Raw genomic sequence first — 22825 nt, 5'->3', positions numbered from 1 at the left:
TCACTAAGTACTTATTTTTTGTCTTTAGTATTAATTTAGGTTAACAAATTAAAAATAATTAAAATAATTACAATTAATTAAGTTTTACTATTTTTTATCACTTTTAAAATTAAATTTAAAATTTCACTCATAATTATTTTTAATTAATTAATAGAAATTGACAACAATGATTGAAAATGACTATTTAATGAAATATTTGAGTTAAAAATATAAAATTTTGAAACTTAGGACCAGATTGAAACAAAACTCAAATTTCAAGGGTAAAATTATAACATTTTGAAATCCGGAGACTAAATTGAAACAAAACTCAAAACTTAAGCACTAAATGTGTAACATTTGAAACATAGAAACTAAAAAGAAACTAGACCCAAAGCACTAAATGTATAACATTTGAAAATCTAGGAACCAAATAAAAACTAAATTCAAAACCTAGGGACCAAAAAGATATTTTTCTTATTTCAATTTTTTACTTTCAAAAGTTGGTGTTCATTTTAATTACATGCATGGAAGATGAAATTCATTGTAACTATTAACCTCTCTCTATCACCTTTTATCACTTACTATTCTTGAGTTTTCTCTATGAAAATCATTTCGACAAACCAGGCAACACTACTTTGAAGGTGAACAATATTACAGTTTCTTCATTGTTGAAAGGTGAAAAATGTTATAGCTTTCACATTGTACGAATAATTTTTTTTTAACTTTTGATTGGGTGTAACAGAGGGCGACATAATAAATAGGCTGCACCCAAAATTTTTCCATATTTTTTAAGACTAGAGAACTAATGATATATGAGAAACTCAACTAATTTAGTTATATAAAACCCCATCAATTTCCTAAGTCAAGATTTACCACTTTTATTATCACAATTAGAAAAGGTACTTAATAATGCTTAAGTGCATCTTAGGTTGCACTAATATTTTTGCAGTCCGTTCCAATAACGAAATAGAAAAAGTTAAAAAAAAATGTTTAAGAAAAAAAAATAAAAAAAGAGTTGGTTACTGAAAAACTAAGATTAGACAATTGGGTGAACTACAAATAGATGAGTGTGGCTTTGAACATACCCAAAAACATTTTCATGAAATGACTACCCTATTGCATCCTTAGTTTCCTCCTCCTAGCATGTTTGTCAAAACGTCATCTATAAATCTTCCCAATGAGATGAAGGATGAACCATCTTCTATTACACTTTTTCTACATTCTTCACTTTTTGTTTAACTTTTATCCTGATCTCATTATTGTTGTTATCCATCAACTTTATGATTCCTACCTCTATCTCTTCCGCACTCACTATTCTTGGCTTGTCATATTCTTTATATTCATTTCGATAATCTATAGTGATCTCCACAACTAATCCTAATTCTGTCACTAGTTCGAATGTGTTGAATTGTTGCTTTGCATATAGTGGCCATGTTGCATTGGCACACCATGCCACAAACTCTTCAACGTTGAGTTCCAACCACAATTTGACACGAACCCACCCAAATAATTAAAATATCGATATTATTATTTCAATTTTACAGATATATCGATAGAATATTGATATTGACAAATATTTCTGTAAATAAAAAAATTATAAAATTATTTAAATTAACAATTAAGTTATTTTTCCTTCCAAATTAGGTTATAGATCTTCTGTTATTATTCAAAGTTTGTAAAGTCGGTTGTCGCTTGGAACGGACCCCCTGGCGATGGTTGTCGGAGCGATCAAATGAAACGAACCCTGTTATGCTCCAGTGCTCGTCCAATCTCCTCCACCTAATCCTTCTCAAAGCCTCCCTGCTTCCAAAGCACAAGAACACCACCCATGATGGAGGTTGATCATCAAGCCACTTCAATACATTGACATGATCCCTAGTCTTAATATTCTTGTTCAAGTGCAAAACAGGTCCAACAGACTACAAAGGTGGGAATTACAAAGTGGAGCCAGTTGACAAAGAAGATATCACATGTGATTCCATCTCCTTAAATGTATTGATGAGAATACGTTTTACATCAGATCTAGTTCTCTTAACTTGTTCATGAAACCAAACAGCAGAATTGTTAATAAAGAGAGTACCAGGAATGACTTTACTTGGAACTTGATTCACTAAGCCTGATACACTCAAATTAACATCTGAATCCTTCAATTGTTGTATTATCTCATTACTACAATTATTCTGTGAGTAAAGTTGTCCAAGATGTAAACTAAAAGCAAGACACCCAGCACCAGAAGTGCAATACACATAAGAAGGAACCTGAAGTTCATTAGCTACATCAACCATGGTTGTGCATAACATGTCCAACACAAATTCAACAAGATGGTTGGTGGTGGTAGCAAAAGAGGTGATTAGAGCTTGTTTGACATGGGGTTTGTAGCTTTCAAGAACTACTTTCAGCAAGAAATTGTTCCCATTGTTTGGGATAGCTGGTAATTCTGGAAGAACAATGAAGCGTATGGACGTGTTGCTGGAAAGAGACTGAAAGAGATTGGATATATTCGTTAGCTTTAGCATCAGAGGGTATCTTCATGACGAGCATTGTAATGGTGAGACGAGAATCTCGAACGATGAGAGTATTGGTGATCCTCACTGTGGATGCGAGGTGACCCGTCCCTGGCACGGGTATGAAAACTAGCTCAAATTTCTTAGTCATTTTGAACAGTCTTAGGCTTAGAGAGAGAAGGCAGTGGGAGAAGTTTTTAGTTTGTAATGTTACAGTTTTTTTGTTGAAGAAGAAAGAGGTGATGTATGTGTCTTGGCTTTGACTTAGGAAAGAGTAATGATCAAATGGTGTGGATAAATGAAGAAGTTCAACCGGGTATATTTGTTTATTAGCATCAATTGAAACCACTACGGGCATAATACCCTTATACTTCCCTTTCATCAACAACAATAACTGGCATGATGGCATGATGCAATTCAAAAAACCTCTAATTGCAGCTGCAAGTGCCATATGCCCATCAGGATCAATCTCCAATTCGTAGTGGACCTAGGTAGAGTGTACATGGTCCAGGTTGGGCCGGGTTAGAAGAATTTTGTGGACCAATCCAAAAATTTGGGTTGGCTGATAATCAATTCTATCGATTCATTTTTTAAGGTCAACCCAACCCATCGGTTGGGTTGGGTTTGGTCACTGGTTATTTATTTATTATTATTATTATTTTGAATTGTGACCTTTTTTCATTACTTCCTTTTCTATGGTATAATTTGATTTTTGCGGATCAATAAACTTACATATTTACAAAAGTGAACTAATTCTAAATATATTACACCCATTAATAAAAATTTAATAATAAAAAAACATGTAATCTAAGCGAAATTTTAGCATTTACATTAAAATACAATCACCATAAATTCAATATAAACTTCAAAAAAAACTTTCTCAAATAATTCAATTCAAATGTTTAAGTTAGTCTCTGCTCAAAATATTCAAAGTCTACATTCAAAATCATTCAAAATAGAAGTCTCTACTCAAAATATTCGAAGTCTACATTCAAAATCATTCAAAATAGAAACAAAAAGTCCAAGTTTAATAATAACTATTGGCCTATTACATAAAATTACTATGGTCAATAATAATCATTCAAAAACACCATGAGGCATGACGGATGACTTGGGTGAGTTTTTTCTTCATCTTTGGTCTTTTCACTTCTCATAAAAATTACAAATATATTAAACCAAGAGATCATTTATAAGTAATAATAATATTTGATCTTATGCTAGTAAAACTTACCATTAAAATCATCATTATGCTCTAAATCCAATTACGTATTTCAAAACAACATAGGATGATGGGCTCTCTACAAAGTAATCATGCAAAATTAAATATATTAATTATTTGAGCATAATACATGTTAGATATGTACAAAAAAAAAATTCATTTAATTACCTTACTCAATATTTTCACAAGTCTCTAATTCTTCAAGTTGTGGATGGAGATCTAGTAACACTGAGCGGTTACGAATCCAATTTTGTGTACATATTAAGGCCTCTACTGTTTTTCGAGTCAAAGAATTTCGAAAGGAATCAAGAATCCTCCGTCTTGTACTAAATGCAAATTCAGAAGCGACCATAGATATCGAAACTGCCAAAACATATAACAATTTTTTATAAAATGGGATATTTGTAGCCATTCATTTTCCACCAATACAATATCTCAAAATCATCTCTATCTTCTATAACCTTGTTAGACAAATAAGAAGTCAAATCATTCTCCGTTTCCAATGAACTTTCTTCTTCAATCAATCTCTTAAAAGTTATCCACAGATATCTATTTCTTCGTCCACCCCATGATCATCTTTATTTATAGTGACAGTCTTTGATTGTTGAGAATCATTGGTACTATGACTACCTCGAGACGAAGTGTTACGTGATTTGTAAAAGTCATATAGACGATACAAATATAATTTCACACTTTCAACCATATCCTTAACCATATCATTGTCATAAACATTAGAAAGACAATAATTCAAGTACTTTAACTTATACCGAGGATCAATCACCATAGCCACAAACATCAAATTATTCATTTTTTCAAGCGAACCCCAATACATATCAAACTTTGTTTTCATATTCATAGTCATCATATTTAGAACAGAGTTGATATTGTTGCTCTATTTGTTTAAAGCAAACTGAATTTTATTAATTTCCTTATAACCAACATTAGAAGTCACATATGAATATCCACTTATCATTGTGGTGGTTTCATAAAACTATTTTAAAAACTTAATAAACACACCTACAATCAACCAATCAGATATACTTGGGGGCCTAATCTTTTATTTCCATGGTCATCTTCCTCGAAGTAATCAACAAAATCTAAGTCATCTTTCTCCTCCTCTAAAGTTCTAAAAGCTTTCTCAAATTTAATTGCATGTTCAAGCATTAAATAAGTACAATTCCATCTAGTTACCACATTTAAACAAACAAGAGCCTTACATTAAATTTTTTCTTGTTTCACACAAGCTTAAAATTTTTCCATTCTCCTAGGTGATGATCGAACATATCTCCCAACATTACGAACACTGCCAATAGAATCATACATATCTTTCCATCTATCATTCATAATAAGATTAATAATGTGGGTACAAAACCTCATGTGTAATAGTTCTCCATCTAAAACAACTAATTTCCAACTTTTAAGTCTTCTCTTAACCTAAGAAATAGCCACATCATTAGAACTTGCATTATCAACGGTAATGGAATTTTTTTTTTCAATCCCCCATTTCAACAAACAACTCTCAATCATCTTCCCAATAGTCTACCCTTATGATTAGCAACTTGACAAAAACTCAAAATCTTCTTATGAAAACCTTATCACATGCGTAATCTTTATCACAATAGTTACACTTGCACCTAACTCCATCATTAGCACACGCTTCCATTTTTGTGAAATGATCCCACAAAGACGAAGTTGGTTTATTAGGTCTCTTTCGATTGGACTTGGGAGGTAGGGGTGGTATATTTTTAGGAGTTTGGTTAACATTAGGAAGGGGAGGAGGAGGAGACATTTCATTATTACCGGTTCCACTTGCATTACCACTACTACTGTTCATCTATAAAATAAATGAAACTAGTAAACAACTAATTACACCTACCTATATAATTAAAAAAAAAAAAAAAACAAACAAACACTAGCTTCTCAATTAACTCAAAACAACTCATGTATAAAGATCAATCATCAATCACACATGAACAGTATATGTACACAATAAAAATTAAATTATTTTACTCACGATGAAGTTTGAAAATGGTGATTCGGCCGTATTTGATTATGCATCTGTTGTGACGACTTTAAAGAATCTAACTGTTCTCGAGATATTGAGAGGTTGAACAAAAATTAATTTATTAATCAATATGTGGACAACAAATGTCTAAGAAAGTAGAAGTTTAACATTGCCAAAAGTTTTCCAAATCTTGTCACAGCACAATAATCTATACTCCAAATTAAGTGATATTGTGAAGTTAATTTCTGATTTCAAAAGTACCCAAAAGAGAAGAATTAATGAAAAGCAAAAACTCCATACCAAAGGGAAGTCGAAAATTTTTTATTTCATGTTTGTGTCTGAACCATAATTTTTTTATTTTACATTTGCTTCTACGCCGGAAGCGTGAGGTGTGACTCGTGAGGCCAGATCTACGAGGAGACTAAGGGGAGGCCGGAGCGGAAGCGTGAGGCGTGGGCTGGATCGACGAGGGGGCTAAGGGGTTTTCGTTCGGAGGGACGAGCGCGAGGGACGAGGGGTTTAGCGATGGAGGGAAGAGCAGGAGGAGAGTTTTCGTTCGGAGTCTCGTCGGACGACAGGATGAGTGGAGAGAGTTTCTTTTTCTCGAAGTCTCGGACTATAGGATGCGTGCGCGAAGCAAGGGTTTCGAATTCGAGCGGGTGAGCGACGGATGCGATGGATCTTTATTTATTATTATTATATATATATATATATGCTCGACAGCACAGCGCCACCAAGTTTTGTTTTTATTTTAATAATATATATTTGGATCGGGACGGGTCAACCCGACCCTGAAAGTGAGTAACCCAAGACTCGACCCGAAGTTCAAATTTTTAACCCAACCCAACTCCAAATAAAATCTAACCCAATCCAACCCTTACGGTTTGGGTTGGGTAGTCCAGGTTAGTTAAGTTATTGTGTTTTTTGAACACCCCTAGTCCCAGGATTGGCAATCTTCAACTCTTCCCCATACCATGGTAATAAACAAAATGACTCTCTAGGGGACCCTTTCGTTAAGGACAACGTAGCTTCCCTAACCTGCCATGCCCTCTCGTAACTAATATCCACCCCGTACTCCTTGCGAAAGTCATTTCTTTCGGTTTATAACCACGACTAACATCCTGGTATTTAGACTTAATCAGGTCAGCTATAACCCAACTCTTAACTTGTTTATGATACTGTTTTCTTAATATCTTATGGCATGTACGGGTGCTAATATATTTACTAATTTTGAACATTTCAAAGTCTTTCATTCTAATGGCTCTGATCTTCCATTGACAAGTTGATTCTACGCATCTTAAAATATAAAACTTTTTAGTAGATCTATTAACACGATACTGGAAGTTCATCCTAATGGCAAAGACAGACAGTTTCTTAGCTAAATCTTTTTTGGTTAAAAACATATTACCAACCCGGACATCTTCTATAGTAGACTCGGGTGAGATGACTATAGTGCTCACCATTAATTTTTCGATACACTTCCTCTTGTTACAACTGAGATGGTGTTCACCATTTCCTACTAAATCTGCATAATGCTCATCGTCAGTTGTCGGGTTTTTATCATCAAAAGGTCCTCTGTCAATCCTTGATTCTATATTCATCATTGACTCTACCACATGATCAACATTAAGAACTGCCTCGGACATATCTATATCCTCCACATTAACATCCACATCATTATCCACTAACATGTCGACTTCAAACACAGACTCATTGTTAACAACATCCTTAGATAGGTCCATGTATTCCATATTCAACAACCCATCTGTATCAACTCCCAAATCTAAAGGACATACATTATTATTCAATGGATTTAATGATCGCACCTCATTCGAAACCACATTGTATTCAGGAATAAACTCAAGTTCGGATACGAATGTTAGAACATTTTGAAATAATATCGTACTCCTAGGTTTATGGACTACTACTAGTAACTTCGATACTAAAAGGGCCACTTGAGATACATCATCAACAATTAAAAAAAATGGAAATCTTCTTGATTACTTATCACAAAGACATATACATTTGGCCTAACATTGTACAAACACCTTATAACCAATTCAAACTCAATAAAATTTATCCCACTAATTCTATATATTCCTCATACTTTATTCCGATGTCGATAATCAGACCCCCTATGTATTTTTTCTCATCTGTATTCCATTCACCAAAAAAAAAAAAACAAATATATGAGGCATCCCTGAAAAAAAAAAAATCATATACAGGCTCAACAAACTTAATAAATTCAGTCAAAATCTCAACAAACTTTAAATTGCATATGTGGCATGATAAGGCTTTAAAATATAGCAAAAATCAACACAAACTGACCTCTTTTCCTCGTGATGTACATTGAATTAGAGCAATGTTCAGGTACATTTCACCCACGTCTTTGTACATCGCATTTTAATCACAAAATAAATAAATAAATAATAGTTTAAAAAAGAATTGAGAAGAATGTGTCATAAAACAAACTATGATAGGACAATCGGATGGAATTTACAAAAATGGGTATAGTGTAATATGGACCTAAGTATTTTTCTTAGGATTATTGTAGTAACCTTATTGGAGAAGCTAAGTGGAAACTTTTTTGTATACATTTATGGTTATATTACAATACATACATGTATGTATGTTTATGTATGTATGTGTATGTATAAATATTCAAAAATTATCTTTATAATAGAAATTCATTAGAAGATTGGACAAAAATTCAAACTTGGTATGGTGTGAAGGTGATTTAAAATAAACAGTGTCACCACGTGCCAGAGATGACGTGGAGCGGCCGACGTACTTAAAAAATGATTAATGTTAAAAGAAAATAAAAATGAGTCACTATATTTTTACGGTGTGATTGGATACCAAAATAAAGTACACAAAATATTAATAAAATAATAATAATAATGGTATGCAAAATCTATAGTTGAATTTGTGAGTCATTTGTATATAGGGAAAGTGGCACCCCACAACACTCATTTAGAAAGCTGGGCTAAAATTCAATTCTTGAATTGAACATATTTTTTTAAATTATTTTTTTTTGAAAAGAAAAAGGAAAACTTTGAAACAAATTTCTTATTTTACCTCTCATTACTACTATATTTGAGGTAATAATCCCATATAAGTGAAAATTTTCATCAATTTAACTATATTAAAATTGAGTAAAAATTCTTCACCTAAAAAGGTGAGAAATTATAACAATTTAAAATCTATCATAGGAATAAAATATGTGATCCCTCACTTCAAGAATTCTAGGAAATCAGACTTCCAAATTTTCTAGATTTCGTCATAGGAATTTTTTTTTAGGAAAACAGTCTTAAAAACCAAGTTCTTAGAAAAAATTGATTAGGAAACATTTTGAAATCATATATTAATTTTTAAATGTTCAAAAATCCAAAAAATATAATTTAAATAAAATTTTTAATTGAATTAAAGAGAGTTTTAGAAAAGATTTAAAAAAATTAAATAAATTTAAATTAGAAATCAAATATGATTTAATATGAACACAACGAGAGTAAAAAAAATAAAAAATAACTTAAGAAACAACCTAGTAAATTAAGTAAACATAAACTAACATATTAAGATTTTAATAAAAACATATTGGAGATCGATCCTGGACTTCCGAAGAATCGACTCCTCACATCAAGATTCTACAAAATTAGACTCTCAAATATTTTTAGAATCCAATCGTCAGAATATTTTTTACCAAAAAATACAAGTAAGCATTAACAATATTAGCGTAATAAAATTTATAGCATGAATATATCAAATTAATGATATAATAAAATACTTGAGTGCTAAAAAATTCACGAGTATGGTCACTTTCATGTCCTTCCATGAACAACGAAAAAAAAAGATAATTTTTCTCAACACTTTCTTAATATACATTGGTAGAATATTTTTACTTAAATGATTTTGAGTTGATTTTAAATGAAATAAAAAATAGTTCATCAAAAAATGATCTAAATAATTAAAGTCTTATTCGATAACCATTTTATTTTTAGTTTTTGTTTTTGAAAATTAAGTAAATGGACCTTACTGCTACCTCCAAATTTCTTTTTTGTTATCTATTTTTCATCAATGATTTAAAAAACCAAGCTGAAATTTGAAAACTAAAAAAAGTAACTTTCAAAAAGTTGTTTTTATTTTTGGAATTTGGTTAAGAATTCAATCATTATACTTAAAAAGATGCAAATCATTGTAAGAAATGTGAATGAAATAAACTTAATTTTTAAAAACAAAAACAAAAAACTAAATGATTACCAAACATGATCTAAATTATTAAAGCTTAGAATTTAGAATTTTAATACAATTAAACGAATAGATTCGAGCTTTTAACTTCTTAGTCGAGAGTTACACCCCTTAGGGAAATGGGAATTTTTCTTGTATTAAGCACATGAAACTATAAATTGGCCCATTGAGATAAGAAAGATCCACCCTCCATTACATTTTTCCTACTTCCTACACTTTTGACTTGAACTTTCTTGCTTATCTAGTCATCTATCTCTTCCATATTGATCCAATTACCTTCGATTTTTTACCTAATTTTTTTGGCATTATCATACAACCAAAGAGCAGTTTCATAATCAAACAAAGAACGAGGGACGACTCCATTTTAGGAATCGGACTGACAAAACCCGGCACAACTAACCCAGCTTCCAAGTTTTGCAATTGTTCCACAACTCCTTATTATAATTCTGATTGTAAAGTTCAATAGTAAAAAATTAAAAGGATATTGTCAATTTAAAAACTATTTAGGAAAATATTGTTCTTTTCAAATTATTTGTAAAAATATTGTTGTTTTTTATTTTTTTTTAAAATAAGTCGACATTCCCCTTTCGTATTTTTTGTACGTCGAACTTTGAACCCTCGACCTTGTCCTAACATTATTATTGAGTCTGTTTAATTATCATTCCGGAGATCTTCCTCATAATTATTTGATGTGGAGAGAACGAAAGATCTTCCTCATAACACTCATAATTATTTGATGTGTTAAAAATAATTTTGTATTGGGAAAGAATGAAAAAGGGAAGAGTAAGAGAGAGAGCGAGATACTGAGAGAGCTGAGAGAGCGATATATTGAGAGAGAGCGAGAGTTTCCAGTTTTTTTTCTTTTCAACTTGGGAGTTTGCAGTTTGATATGTTATTCTTTCTAACCCATTCATTGGTGCATTTCTGACACGCAGCTTCTTAACTTGAGAGTTTCCAATTTTTTCCTTTTTTGGTCTGATTTTTTTTTTTGGAAACTTTATGAAGGGTAGTTTTTTCATCTCAAATGATTTGATGTGGAGAGAACGAAAGATCTTCCTCATCATAATTATTTAATGTGTTGTAAATAATTTCATATTGGGAGAGAACGAAAGAGGGAAGAGTAAGAGAGAGCGAGATTTGAGAGAGAGCGAGATTTGAGAGAGAGCGAGAGTTTGAGAGAGTGAGATCCTGAGAATGAGAGCGAGATCTTGAGAACGAGAGCAAGATATTAGCGAGAGTGAGATATCCTTACAAATTTCCCTTTTTTTTCTTTATTTAATTCCCCATCCCACCTTCTTCTTTCTTTCTTCCTTTTTTTATTTTTATTTTCCATTTTATAAAAATAATTTCTAAAAATATTTTTTTATTATTTATAATTAAAAAGAAAAAAAAAAAAAAAACTCCATCAAAATCTTGGTACCAAATGTACAAAAGGAATCCAAGATCATTAGTGTAAAATCTTTTAAACTATTGACCTCACTACTATGATTAAAATTTCTGTTCTCTATATTAATTAGTCTTATTTATAGATTTGCATGTGAAGGTTTTGAGTGTTGATTTGATTTATTATTTCTCCAAATTATTATCTAAAATATGTAAATTTGAATATTGAAGTTTTTTTTACTTATTTTAGATTTGGACTATCTGATGTTATTATTTATGTCAGTGACATTTAAAAGCTTCTATATCAAAATAATTACTATTCATAATATATAAAAAGAATAAATTAAAAAAATAATATCTCATAAAAATAAAAAAATGTAAATTAAATATCTCATTTATATAAAAATAATTACAAAAATCAATGTGTCCCACAAGGCGGTCATCGTCGATTTCGAGCTGGTTGTCATCGTCGACTTCGAACTTGAGGTTGCTTGGGTTCTTGATGTTGCTCTGGTACCTCTGCAGGCGCTTCATAACATAAATATACATTATGCTCTCCACGATCCCGGCCATGTCCATGCACGTATGAAGATGAAGAACCAGCCTCTGAGTCATAATGTCTTGAACCAAATGCTGGCATCATCATCATCGGACTAACATAATCAGTTTGACTCTGCGTCTGCATCATAGGGGACAACTCTTCCACATTATGTGCAACCTCATCAAACTCATCCTCTTCCCGAACAGGTCTTCTACGTCTAGAGCTGGTGGAGGAACAATAGGTATATCGTACATATAATGAATTTCCTCCATATAGCTTTGGTTGTCACTACATATAGCAAGAACGTGATTCAGATCATTCGCAACCTCACGGAGTCTACGGTTGTTCGATCTCTGTGAATTATAAAACAATTAGACAATATTTAAAATAAATTTAAATTAAAAATAATTAGATAATATTCATTTACCAGATGACCCAGAGCTGCTCCCAGACGAGTGACATAGTGCCTTGTGATATTATTATACCAATGAATATATTCTGGAGTGACATCTGTGTCAAACTGTTTAAGAGAAACCCCCATTGCAATAACCTTGCACGATAGTGCCATCGCACTACCAAATATGCAACTTTTTCGGATCAATCTTCAGTCCTTAAGTCAATATCATGCAGTACAGGTTCAGTATTACAAGGCGATGGGACATCCTGCTGAAAACCGAATTGTCTCATCACCCTATCAGGAAGATGTCACTCACTAATGTGAAAACATATGAGAGAACTCATCGTCCGCCACATGTTTTGATCATTCGTACAAAAATTAGGCAAAATATGCACAATAATTTTGTATGGCTCCCAAATAACCTGAAACACAAAATATTATATTAGAGAATATTAAAGACAAATACAATAAAAATGTGTATAAAATAATCAATTAGGTTCAGTGTAATGTACCTGTTCAGGTTGAAGCAGATCAAACATGTATCTATACTGGCTGATTATATGTATGGTTGTCCTAGTCACACAAAATTTGCCTCTCCACCTAAATTTTTAAATTCATAATTTAGAATTTAAATTAACTAGATCAGTGATATAAAAATTAAATTGAATTAAAACAACATATCGAGAACCGTAGGCTCGTCCAACTAACTGAGCGTCATTAACATGTAGCTGTGGAGCCATTGTTGGAAATCACTCCCAAGCCCATAGTTGCAAAAGTATGAGAGGCCCAGCTATCTCTCGAACCTCAGGTCTTGTTACTTTGCATAGTTGTCTATACAACTATGCCAAGCATGCTCCACCCCATGAATATCGCCCTGCATCATGGAGGTTAGCTAACAGTGGTAGGAACATCAAGTGGACAAAATGACTTGATTTATCTGAAAACAGACTTCCACCCATCATTTGTAGTATATATGCTCGCGCATATCTTATGACGGTTTCCTCGTCTGCAACATCTGTGAGCTGACGAAATTTTGTTCCTAACCATATTAAACTTAACCTCGATCCTTTAATCTTGTCGGCAGGTGGAGTCACACCAAGGTACAATTGACAAACTTCTAACTAGTCATCGTACATCACTTCGGTGACTGGCTCACCGTCAACAGGTAACCCCAACAACACTTCTATGTCTTTTAGAGTGATAGTGCACTCTCCAATAGACATATGGAATGTAGGCGTCTCAGGCCTCCATCTCTTGACCAAGGCTGTGATCAGATGCCAGTCTAACTGAATAAATACTAATCTAGCAACCCCATAGAATCCAAATGTGCGTAGTAGTGGTAGTATTCGAGGGTGGAGCTTGATAGTGCACTGGAAAACTGCCTCTCGACGCCTGCAAGATATTTCTCCAGTAGTACGATCTCGCCATACAACAGATGATCGATGAATGGACTAGTCGTACAAAACATCGGGATGTCCTGGGTTTAAAGCCATGATCTGAAAAAAAAAATATATTTATTTCTCAATTAAAAAAATATTTGTTTCTTAATTAGAAGAATAATGTACAACTTAATTAAAAGAATAATGTACAACTTAATTAGAAGAATAATATACCACTTAATTAAAAGAATAATGTACAACTTAATTAGAAGAATAAAGTACAACTTAATTAAAAGAATAATGTACAAGACAAGTTAATTATAAGTTATGTACAAGTTAATTAAAAGAATAATGTACAAGTTAATTAAAAGAATAATGTATAAGTTAATTAAAAGAATGATGTACAACTTAATTAAAATTATAATGTATAATTTAATTAAAATAATAATATACAACTTTATAATATAAAAAAATTGAATATACAATTGGAGAGAGCGAGATGTTCAGCGAGATACGCTCAATCTCGCTCTCTCCTTTATTCTCACTCTCTCAATCTCGCTCTCTCCTACAATCTCGCTCTCTTATTCAATTTCGCTCTCTCAATCTCGCTCTCTTCTACAATCTCTGAGAATGGAAGCTTCAATAGAAGTAATATACAAACCTATCTCTGAGAATCAATCTTTCGCCATTTTATTCGATCATTAAATTTATCTCAGCCGTTGCCTACTGAGAGAATTTATCATTATTTTCTCAGAATTTTGGTTATTTTATTTGTATGTAAATCATGTTAGATGAAAGTCCATTCTCGAGCATGGTAACTTGCATAACTAAACCTTTGTTTTTAGTTTAATTATATAAAAGATGGAAGTTTGAACATTTTACCTTACAGATATGTAACATCTTGAGTTAATTCAAAGTGTACTAATTAATGATAACATAGCATCCATTAATGATAGTTCTTATGATAGTTCTTATGGTTAAATTAATTAAAACCTTTTAACAACGTATGTATGAGAAATGTTGAGGATATGGGATGATTGCATAGGATTAATTAGACTAAGCTGATTGTGTAAAGAGCATTAGTCATGGTCGCTCTCTCCTACAATTTCGCTTTCAATCTCGCTCTCTCGTTCAATCTCGCTCTATAAATGTCACTCTCTCCTACAATCTCGCTTTCAATCTCGCTCTCTCCTACAATCTCGCTCTCTCTTACAATCTGCTTCACCCATTTATCTTCCTTGTTGAGGGTTGAAGTTTCGACTTATGTATGTCAAGACTATACAAAATTAGCGAGATTCCCTTCTAGAGCGAGATCCTCATCACAAAATTAGCGAGATTTCCATGTATGTCAAAATTTCAACCCTCGACAACCCTAATTTACGTATTGTTTCTAAGTTTTTATTTGTTTTCCGAGTTTTCAACGTTCGATCTCTACATTAGTCGAATCTTCAACCCTCGACTTCTAGCCTCGAACTCCCAAAACAACAGTATTTCTCTAATAAGTTTCAAAACAACAATATTTCTCTAATAAGTTTTGAAAACAACAATATTAATATTAAAGGTCCGAAGCAAGAGGGCTAATACTAAAAGTGTAAAAATTTTATTGTAATAATAAGCATAAAAATAATAGAGAAATTAAAAGCAATAAAACTGGAAACACAAGAATTTACCCACCCAAAGAAAAACTACAACTTACCAGAAAAAAAATCCATTATGTGAAAAATCCACCTTTTTACAAACTTGGAGTCCATGACCTTCCTAAATCTTTTTTATGTAGGACAAGCCCATGACTTTCCTAAATATTTTTAATGTTGGACAAGCCCATGACTTTTCTAAATTTATTTTACGTAGGACTACACTTCTAATATTTTGCCAAAAACTCAACATATTCCACCTTGACAAGATATTTGAAGAATCCATAGGTTCTACAATATTCATTGTCTTCACCGACAATCATAATTCTCATCTCTTAGAATTATAACCTACTTCACCAAAAAAGTAGACCACTTGGAATACCACCTCTCAAGATTTTCCTTTTTCGTCACATGTCGATAAAACATGCTGATATTTTTTGTGCAACTTCCACCTACTTGGCTCACTTGGAAGTTTTTCAACCATCGACACAACTTTCACCACACAACTTGCATAACTGCCAAGTCAATGCCTGTGTGCAAACTTGTTGAACCGCTAACATCACATTCTCGTCTTCTTCAGAGGAAGTCATTGTTTTCCCTGACGTGAAAGACACCATCAACATCCGATCTAGTGCCATTGACGAACCTGCTCGGTTTTTCTTGTACCCACCTACATTCCCAGCAACCTATCTTCTACTTGAAGATTCTCTTCTTGAAACCTTCGCTGGAATCACTCTTGATCTGCATTGGAACGTCATCACCACTTAACTTGCACTTGTATAACCCAAATTATTTTAACACATCCTTGACTTTGATGTCAGCAAAATCGCTTGGTGCTACCTCGTCTTGCCCAACCAATGATCTTTCCAACACTGTCTTTCAGTCAAGAAATCCCTCTGGCAAGACATCTTTGATGTCAGCAAAATCGCTTGGTGCTACCTATTTTCCCTTTGGTAGGGGTTGCCGAAGTAGCCACAAGAAATGAACCCCACTTTGCTCTAGCCCTCGAGCAATCTCCTTGACTTGATCCTCATCGAAGCTTCCCATGCTCCCAAAACACAAGAACACCACTGATGCTTGAGGCTGATCATCAAGCCATTTAAGTACATTTACTTGGTTGACAGTGTTTTTCAAGTTCAAAATAGGTCCAACACAATACAAGGAAGAAATTTGTGAGGATGAGCCACTTGACATCATATTAATCACATGAGATTCTATCTTTGCACATGTACTGATCAAAACACACCTTAGATTTCTGATCTAAACGTCCTAGTATTTTCATACAACCAAACAGCAATGTCATTATAAACAAACATACTAGGGATGACATTACCCGAAATGGGGTTGACAAAACTTCGTATAGTAAGAGATTCAAAATCTTTCTTTAGCTGTTCCAACTACCCGGTTGCTATTATTCTAATCATAGAGCAAGAAAGGCAGCACTGGAAGTGTAAAACACACAACAAGGTACCTTAAATTCTTTAGCCACATCTATCTTTGTCTTACTAAACATGTCAAGGATAAATCCAACTAACTGGGGCAAGTCAGGACTAGTTTGAGAGTTGGCATGTTTAGCCATGGCTTCTCTAACATGAGGCTTATAGATTTCTATAAGGGGTGGTGGCATACCATTTTGACATTCTTCTGGAATGGGCAATTCAGGAAGAAGGATCAAGTGTATGGATTTTCTAGCAAAAGATGCAGAAAGTAGTTGGATATGATCCATTGCTTTGTTGTTGTGAGACAATTGCATGACGAGCACCATGACAGCGAGGCGGGGATCTCAAGTGACAAGAATATTGGCCATCTCAACGGTAGATGCAAGATGGCCTATTCCAGGTCCTGGTATGAAAACCAGCTCAAACTTCTTCATTTAGTATTGGTGCAGACAGAAAGAGAAAAATGCAATCAAAGATGGAAACTATAAAGGTCAAAGTGGGAGTTTTTGTTGATTGGAGATGAAGAAGAGGGAGGAAGAATAAGAAGAAGAGATACCATTTCTTTGTTGTGGTCTTTCAGGTATTTGTATAAAGAAAGTTTAGTATGAAAATCCAGAAAATGAATGACTACAAGGACAGATAACCACACACAATATGATAAGGTTTAGATAGTCTTTTTAAAAAGAAATTACAAGAGGAGGTACTGTCGTTTAAACCTTTAACTTCGAAGGAGGTAGGTACATGTTAACAACTATTTTTGTTGGAATAAATGATATGTAACTCTTCAGGTACGATTACATCTTTTTACTTTCATAAGTTATGTTCTTTGATAAATGGCTGCATCCTTTCATAAATCACCAAATCAAAGAAAGGACACGACTATTCGAATGACGATGAGTTAGTTTATAAATATGTCATTTCTTCAATTTGATTTAAGAACAATTTTCCATAGCATTTTCTTACTTTAAAGTTCTCTCCATCTTCATAATTTAAGAAGAAGTTCGGTATATCCACAAAGTTTAGTTCGTTGATCTTGTGGACAGAGTGTTATATCCATAAGAAAGGTGATCTATTATATCCTGAAAGGTAATTACTCTCTAAACTCAAACACTAGGGTGAGTAAATTTATCTTAAAGAGACAACATGAATTCGTTGGACTCAGATCTATAATGTATATGTAATTTGTTTTTGTATATGCATACGTATATGTGCTTTTACCTCATAACAATTTTAACTTCTAATATATCATGTATGTGCCAACTAACTTAGTTCAGTGATAACTTGACACATACTCCTTGAGGTCAAAAGTTTAAATTTCTATACTCTTATTTGTTGTACTAAAAAAACAGTAATCACACTTAGAAGTGATAGCTTTGACAACAAAATAAAATGGCTTACTTAGTTTTAAGCCTCATGAAACTGCATTATTTAGTTTTCTCCTCCATGTGAATTGGCCAAAACATCATCTATAAATTTTCCCAACGAGATAAAGGAGGATCCACCTTCCATTACACTTTTCCTACTTTCTTCACTTTTTGCTTTCACTTTCTTCCTTAGATCATCACTTCCTTCTCCCATTAATTTCTTGATCCCACTCTTTATCTCTTCTACACTCACTAATCTTGGCTGGTCTTCACCAAAAGTTATTCGATAGTCTAACGTGATATCCACGGCCAATCCCAATTCCACCACCATTTCAAAAGCATTGAATTGTTGCTCGGCATGCATCGGCCATGTTGCCATCGGCACGCCATGCCATACACTTTCTAGTATCGAGTTCCAACCACAATGCGATACGAATCCTCCAATGGTAGGGTGGGCCAATATCTCCACTTGTGATGTCCATCCGATGACTCTTCCAATACTCGTTGTTCGATCGAGAAATCCCCCTGGTAGGATGTCTTTGATGACCGTGTAGTTTCTCGGTGCCTCGAACTTACCCTTTGGTGGAGGTTGTCGGAGGGACCATATGAAACGAACCCCACTTTCCTCCAATGCATTTGCAATCTCTACCACTTGATCCTCATCAAAGCTCACCATGGTCCCAAAGCACACTAAGACCACTGATGATGGAGGTTGATCATCAAGCCACTCTAATATATCAGCACAGTTTTGAGCCTCACTTGATCCAGCAATTCCTGTATTTTTCAAGTGCAAAACAGGTCCAACAAAATATAAGGGTGGAAGGACTTGAGAGTAGGACTTCACCACATGTGATTCCATCTCCACAAATGTATTGATAAGAATCCCTTTGATTTCCAATCTAAACCTTTTAATATGGTTATGAAACCAAACAGCCTTGTCCTTGTTAGAGAAGAGACTAGGAATGACTTTATTAGGAATAGGATTAACAAAATTTGGCAAAGTTATCTCAACATTATCAGAGTTGAGCAACTTTTCCACCACTTCATTGCTACCATTCTCCTCAAAAAGCTCTTGAAGATAGAGACTAAAAGCAAGAAAGCTAGCACTGCAAGTATAAAACACATAACAAGGAACCCCAAATTCGTTAGCCACATCTATCATAGTCGTACAAAACATGTCGATGACTAACCCAACAAGCCGAGGAGAGTCGAGACTTGTCTCTGCTGAGGCAGTAAAGTCGGTGACAGCCTCTCTAACATAAGGCTTGTAGCTTTCAACCAACACAATGAAGTCTTTTTTACTTTCTTCTGGAAGTGGCGGTTCTGGAAGGACGTTGAGTTGTATATTTTTTCCTGCGAAAGACGTAGAAAGCGACTCGATACATTCGGCTACTTTGACATCGTAGGGGAGCTTCATGGCGAGCACTGTGATGGAGAGACGATGATCTCGAGTAGCAAGAACGTTGGCCATTTCGACGGTGGATGCAAGGTGACCAATTCCGGGGGCAGGTACGAAGATGAGTTCAAACATCTTCATTTGGTAATGAATTACTTGCAGATTCACACAGAATTGTGAAGCTATGGGAGGTGGGGAAGAAGAAATGTTTATTGTTTGTAAAATGAAAGATAGGAGTGGGACCAAAGATGAGTGACTCGAATTAGCCTTATCATATGAATATGATAAGTACACACACACTCTTTAGTGACTTTTTTGTTGTTTACTTCTGCCCATTTGTTCTGTGGAGATTGGATTATAAGGTTGGAAGATTTTTTTTGGGTTAAATTACATAAAACACCTCAAAATTATTTACTTGCCACATAAGATCAAAACAGTTAGTTACTATTCATTTCAACTTAATCATTTATATCATTCATGTTGGAATGTCTTGAATTTGTTTGTTGGCGCTTCGAACAACCAAGTACGGGGGTCTCGCTATTTAGAACTCGTATTTAGCATATTTATTTATTTGTAGTTATTTATGATTATAACCTTAGGATTTAAAGTAGTGATATATATAAACTCTCTAATCCTAGAGGCGCCGTTTGATGTAATTTTTCTGAAAATATTCTCCTTAATAATACTATTCTCCCTCTACCCGTGGATGTAACTAACACACCATTAATGAATCACATATATCTGTGTGTCGATCTTCTCTATCTCTACGTTTCTTTTTGTGTTTTTTAATTGTCGATTTCGTAATAATTCAAACTGCTCTCTATGGCCTCTACTACTTATTAGTCTATCTTTTGACAAACTTGACAAGACTAACCTCTTTGTTAAAAAAGGTGAACACAATATTACGGCTTTCACTTGTCTATTATAGAAGCTCTTACTCATTGTAGTTCAACCTATGTATATTGATCACAATTTAAAGGTGATTCTAATCGTCGTAAAATTAACTATTTTTGCTTATATTTAATCCATGGTGACATCCAAATAACTTTTTTTTCCAGTTTGTCCTCTCTTTTCTTTATTTTTTTCTTCGCAAAATCACTTTGGTTAAATCATTCAAAATTCCTCCAAACCCAAGCTTCAAATCCATATACCTCGACTTTATAAGCAAGATAGACTAACATGTTCAAATGAGATGTAAAGGAATAAAAAATTCAAATGAAACGAGCAATGAAGCTCATAAAAGCTAATATGCTCGATACTAATTTTTTTTCCTTCTTCTTTTAAGACTAGAGAACTAATGATAGATCAGAAGCTCATTCTTTTTACTGGTTTAGTTCAATAAAACCCCATCAATTTCCAAAGTGTACCACTTTTATGATCAAAATTAAAAGATGCATCTAATATTACTTAAGTGCATCTTGGACTATACCAATACTTTAGCAACTCACTCGATCAATAAAAACAGAAAAGACCTAAAATATTTAAGGAATAAATGGAAAAAGCTCGAATTAATAACATGACAAACTGTCATTGATCAACTGAGTTGCTTGCAAAAAGATGAAGGTAGTCTTAGATGCTCTCGAATATTTTTTACCAATAAAATGGTCAAAATATTATCTACTAATATACCCAATGAGATGAAGCAGGATTCACCTTCTATTTATATTTTTTCTACCTTCTACACTTTCTGTCTCTTCTATACTCACTATTCTTGGCTTATCTTCTTTAAATTTATTTAGATAGTCTATAGTGATCTCAACAACCAATCCCAATTCTACCACCAATTCAAACGCATTAAATTATTGCTTTGCATACGATGGCCATATTGCCACTGGGCACACCATGCCACGCAAGCTTTACAACGTTGAGTTCCAATCACAATGCGACACGAACCCACTTGTGATCAAGAATTAAAATATTTATATTGGTGTTTCAATTCTACAGGTATATCAATAAAATATCAATATTGACAAATATTTATGTAAATAAAAAATAGAAAAAATATCAATTTATACCCCTTAACTTTTTGTGTTGTATCAAATTAAACCCTAAACTAATAATTGTATCAATTTAAACATTGAACTTTGGGGGTTATATCAATTTAAACCCCAAACTAAGAATTGTATCCATTTAAACCCTGAACTATTATCAATTTAAACCCTAAACTTTCATAATCATATTACCTTAAACTCTCCATTATGTTTTATTTGGTACATTATTAAAGTTTAAGGTTTAAATTGATATATTTATGAAAGTTTAGGGTTTAAATTTGATATACTTATGAAAGTTTAGGGCTTAATTAAAATGATACAATTATTAGTTTGAGGTTTAAATTGATACAACTCCAAAATTTCAAGGTTTAAATTAATACAACCTTCAAAGTTTAGGATTTAAATTGATATAATTCTTAGTTTAGGGTTTAAATTGATACAACTCCCAAAGTTTAGGGGTATAAATTGATATTTTTCCAAAAGAATATATAAGTTATTTTTACTTCCAAATTAAGTTATAGATCTTGCTATTAGTGTATATCTCCATATTAGATGTATTAACAAATATTTTAATCCTTAACTGTGGTTGCATGAGCTAAAACTAACTCAAATTTCTTCGCTTTGAACAGGCGTAGGGAGAAAATTAAAGGCAATGGGGAAGTTTAGTTTGTAATTAATGTATCTAGAGGATCCCACAAAGAAAAAATCAAGAAATTTCACTCTCTTTATAAGATAAATGAGCTACTCTATCAATTGTCAATTTATTTAAGATGAAACCTCATACTATCAAATTATTAATTTACCCAAATCCCTTTTTAATTTATTTTGACGTGAAAAGCAGTAACAAGTTTTAGATTTAGCTTTCGTCTAATCTTCAATATTTTAGTTGATCCAATTTTTTATAACAATTATTTTGCCACATGACTTATTCCTTGTTTGTGTCTAATTGTATCATGTGGTATGAGGTGATTGAATAAGGTTGGAAGAACTTTTTTTAGTTAAATTATATAAAATAATAAATTATTTACTTTCAAAAGCTAATTATCAATTGCATGCATAAGATTAGAAGCATTGTTACTATTCATTTCAAATGAATAGATATCGTTTATATTATTGACACCACTCTCTATTACTTATTATATATTCCTACTACTAGGGGGGTTTATGGGTTGGATTAGGTTGAGTTGAAAGATTTTTTAGATCCAACCCAATTGTTTGAGTTGTAAATTTCTTCAACCCAAATAATCCTTATTAAAAAATGAACCAAACTCAACTATGAATAGTTGAGTTTGGTTGGTTCTAATTAATCGGGTCATTATTTAAAATTTTGTTCTAAAAAGAAGTAAAAC

The 22825-nt window shown here is 33.0% G+C and overlaps 3 pseudogenes across 3 annotated transcripts; all 3 read right to left on the bottom strand.

Moving 5' to 3' along the window:
* Nucleotides 1-1103: 1103 nt before the first annotated feature.
* On the bottom strand, nucleotides 1104-2634 carry LOC120084995 (putative UDP-glucose flavonoid 3-O-glucosyltransferase 3 pseudogene; annotated as a pseudogene).
* Nucleotides 2635-15335: 12701 nt separating this feature from the next.
* LOC120086503 (UDP-glycosyltransferase 71A16 pseudogene) lies at nucleotides 15336-18149 on the bottom strand (annotated as a pseudogene). Its single transcript, XR_016531755.1, has 2 exons — nucleotides 16688-18149; nucleotides 15336-16472 (listed from the first exon to the last, which is right to left on the bottom strand). The product of XR_016531755.1 is annotated as a UDP-glycosyltransferase 71A16 pseudogene (transcript).
* LOC120086502 (anthocyanidin 3-O-glucosyltransferase 2 pseudogene) lies at nucleotides 15336-19848 on the bottom strand (annotated as a pseudogene). 2 transcript variants are annotated; one of them, XR_016532053.1, is made up of 2 exons: nucleotides 18124-19848; nucleotides 15336-17128 (listed from the first exon to the last, which is right to left on the bottom strand). The product of XR_016532053.1 is annotated as an anthocyanidin 3-O-glucosyltransferase 2 pseudogene, transcript variant X2 (transcript). The 2 variants fall into 2 exon arrangements; XR_016532052.1 differs by having other exon boundaries at nucleotides 15336-16369.
* Nucleotides 19849-22825: the final 2977 nt, after the last annotated feature.

The sequence above is a fragment of the Benincasa hispida genome, chromosome 9 (genome assembly GCF_027475165.1).
Source record: "Benincasa hispida cultivar pf3 chromosome 9, pf3_genome.v1.1, whole genome shotgun sequence".
Taxonomy (NCBI): Eukaryota; Viridiplantae; Streptophyta; class Magnoliopsida; order Cucurbitales; family Cucurbitaceae; genus Benincasa; species Benincasa hispida.
This window is presented reverse-complemented; position numbering and strand designations above follow the sequence as displayed.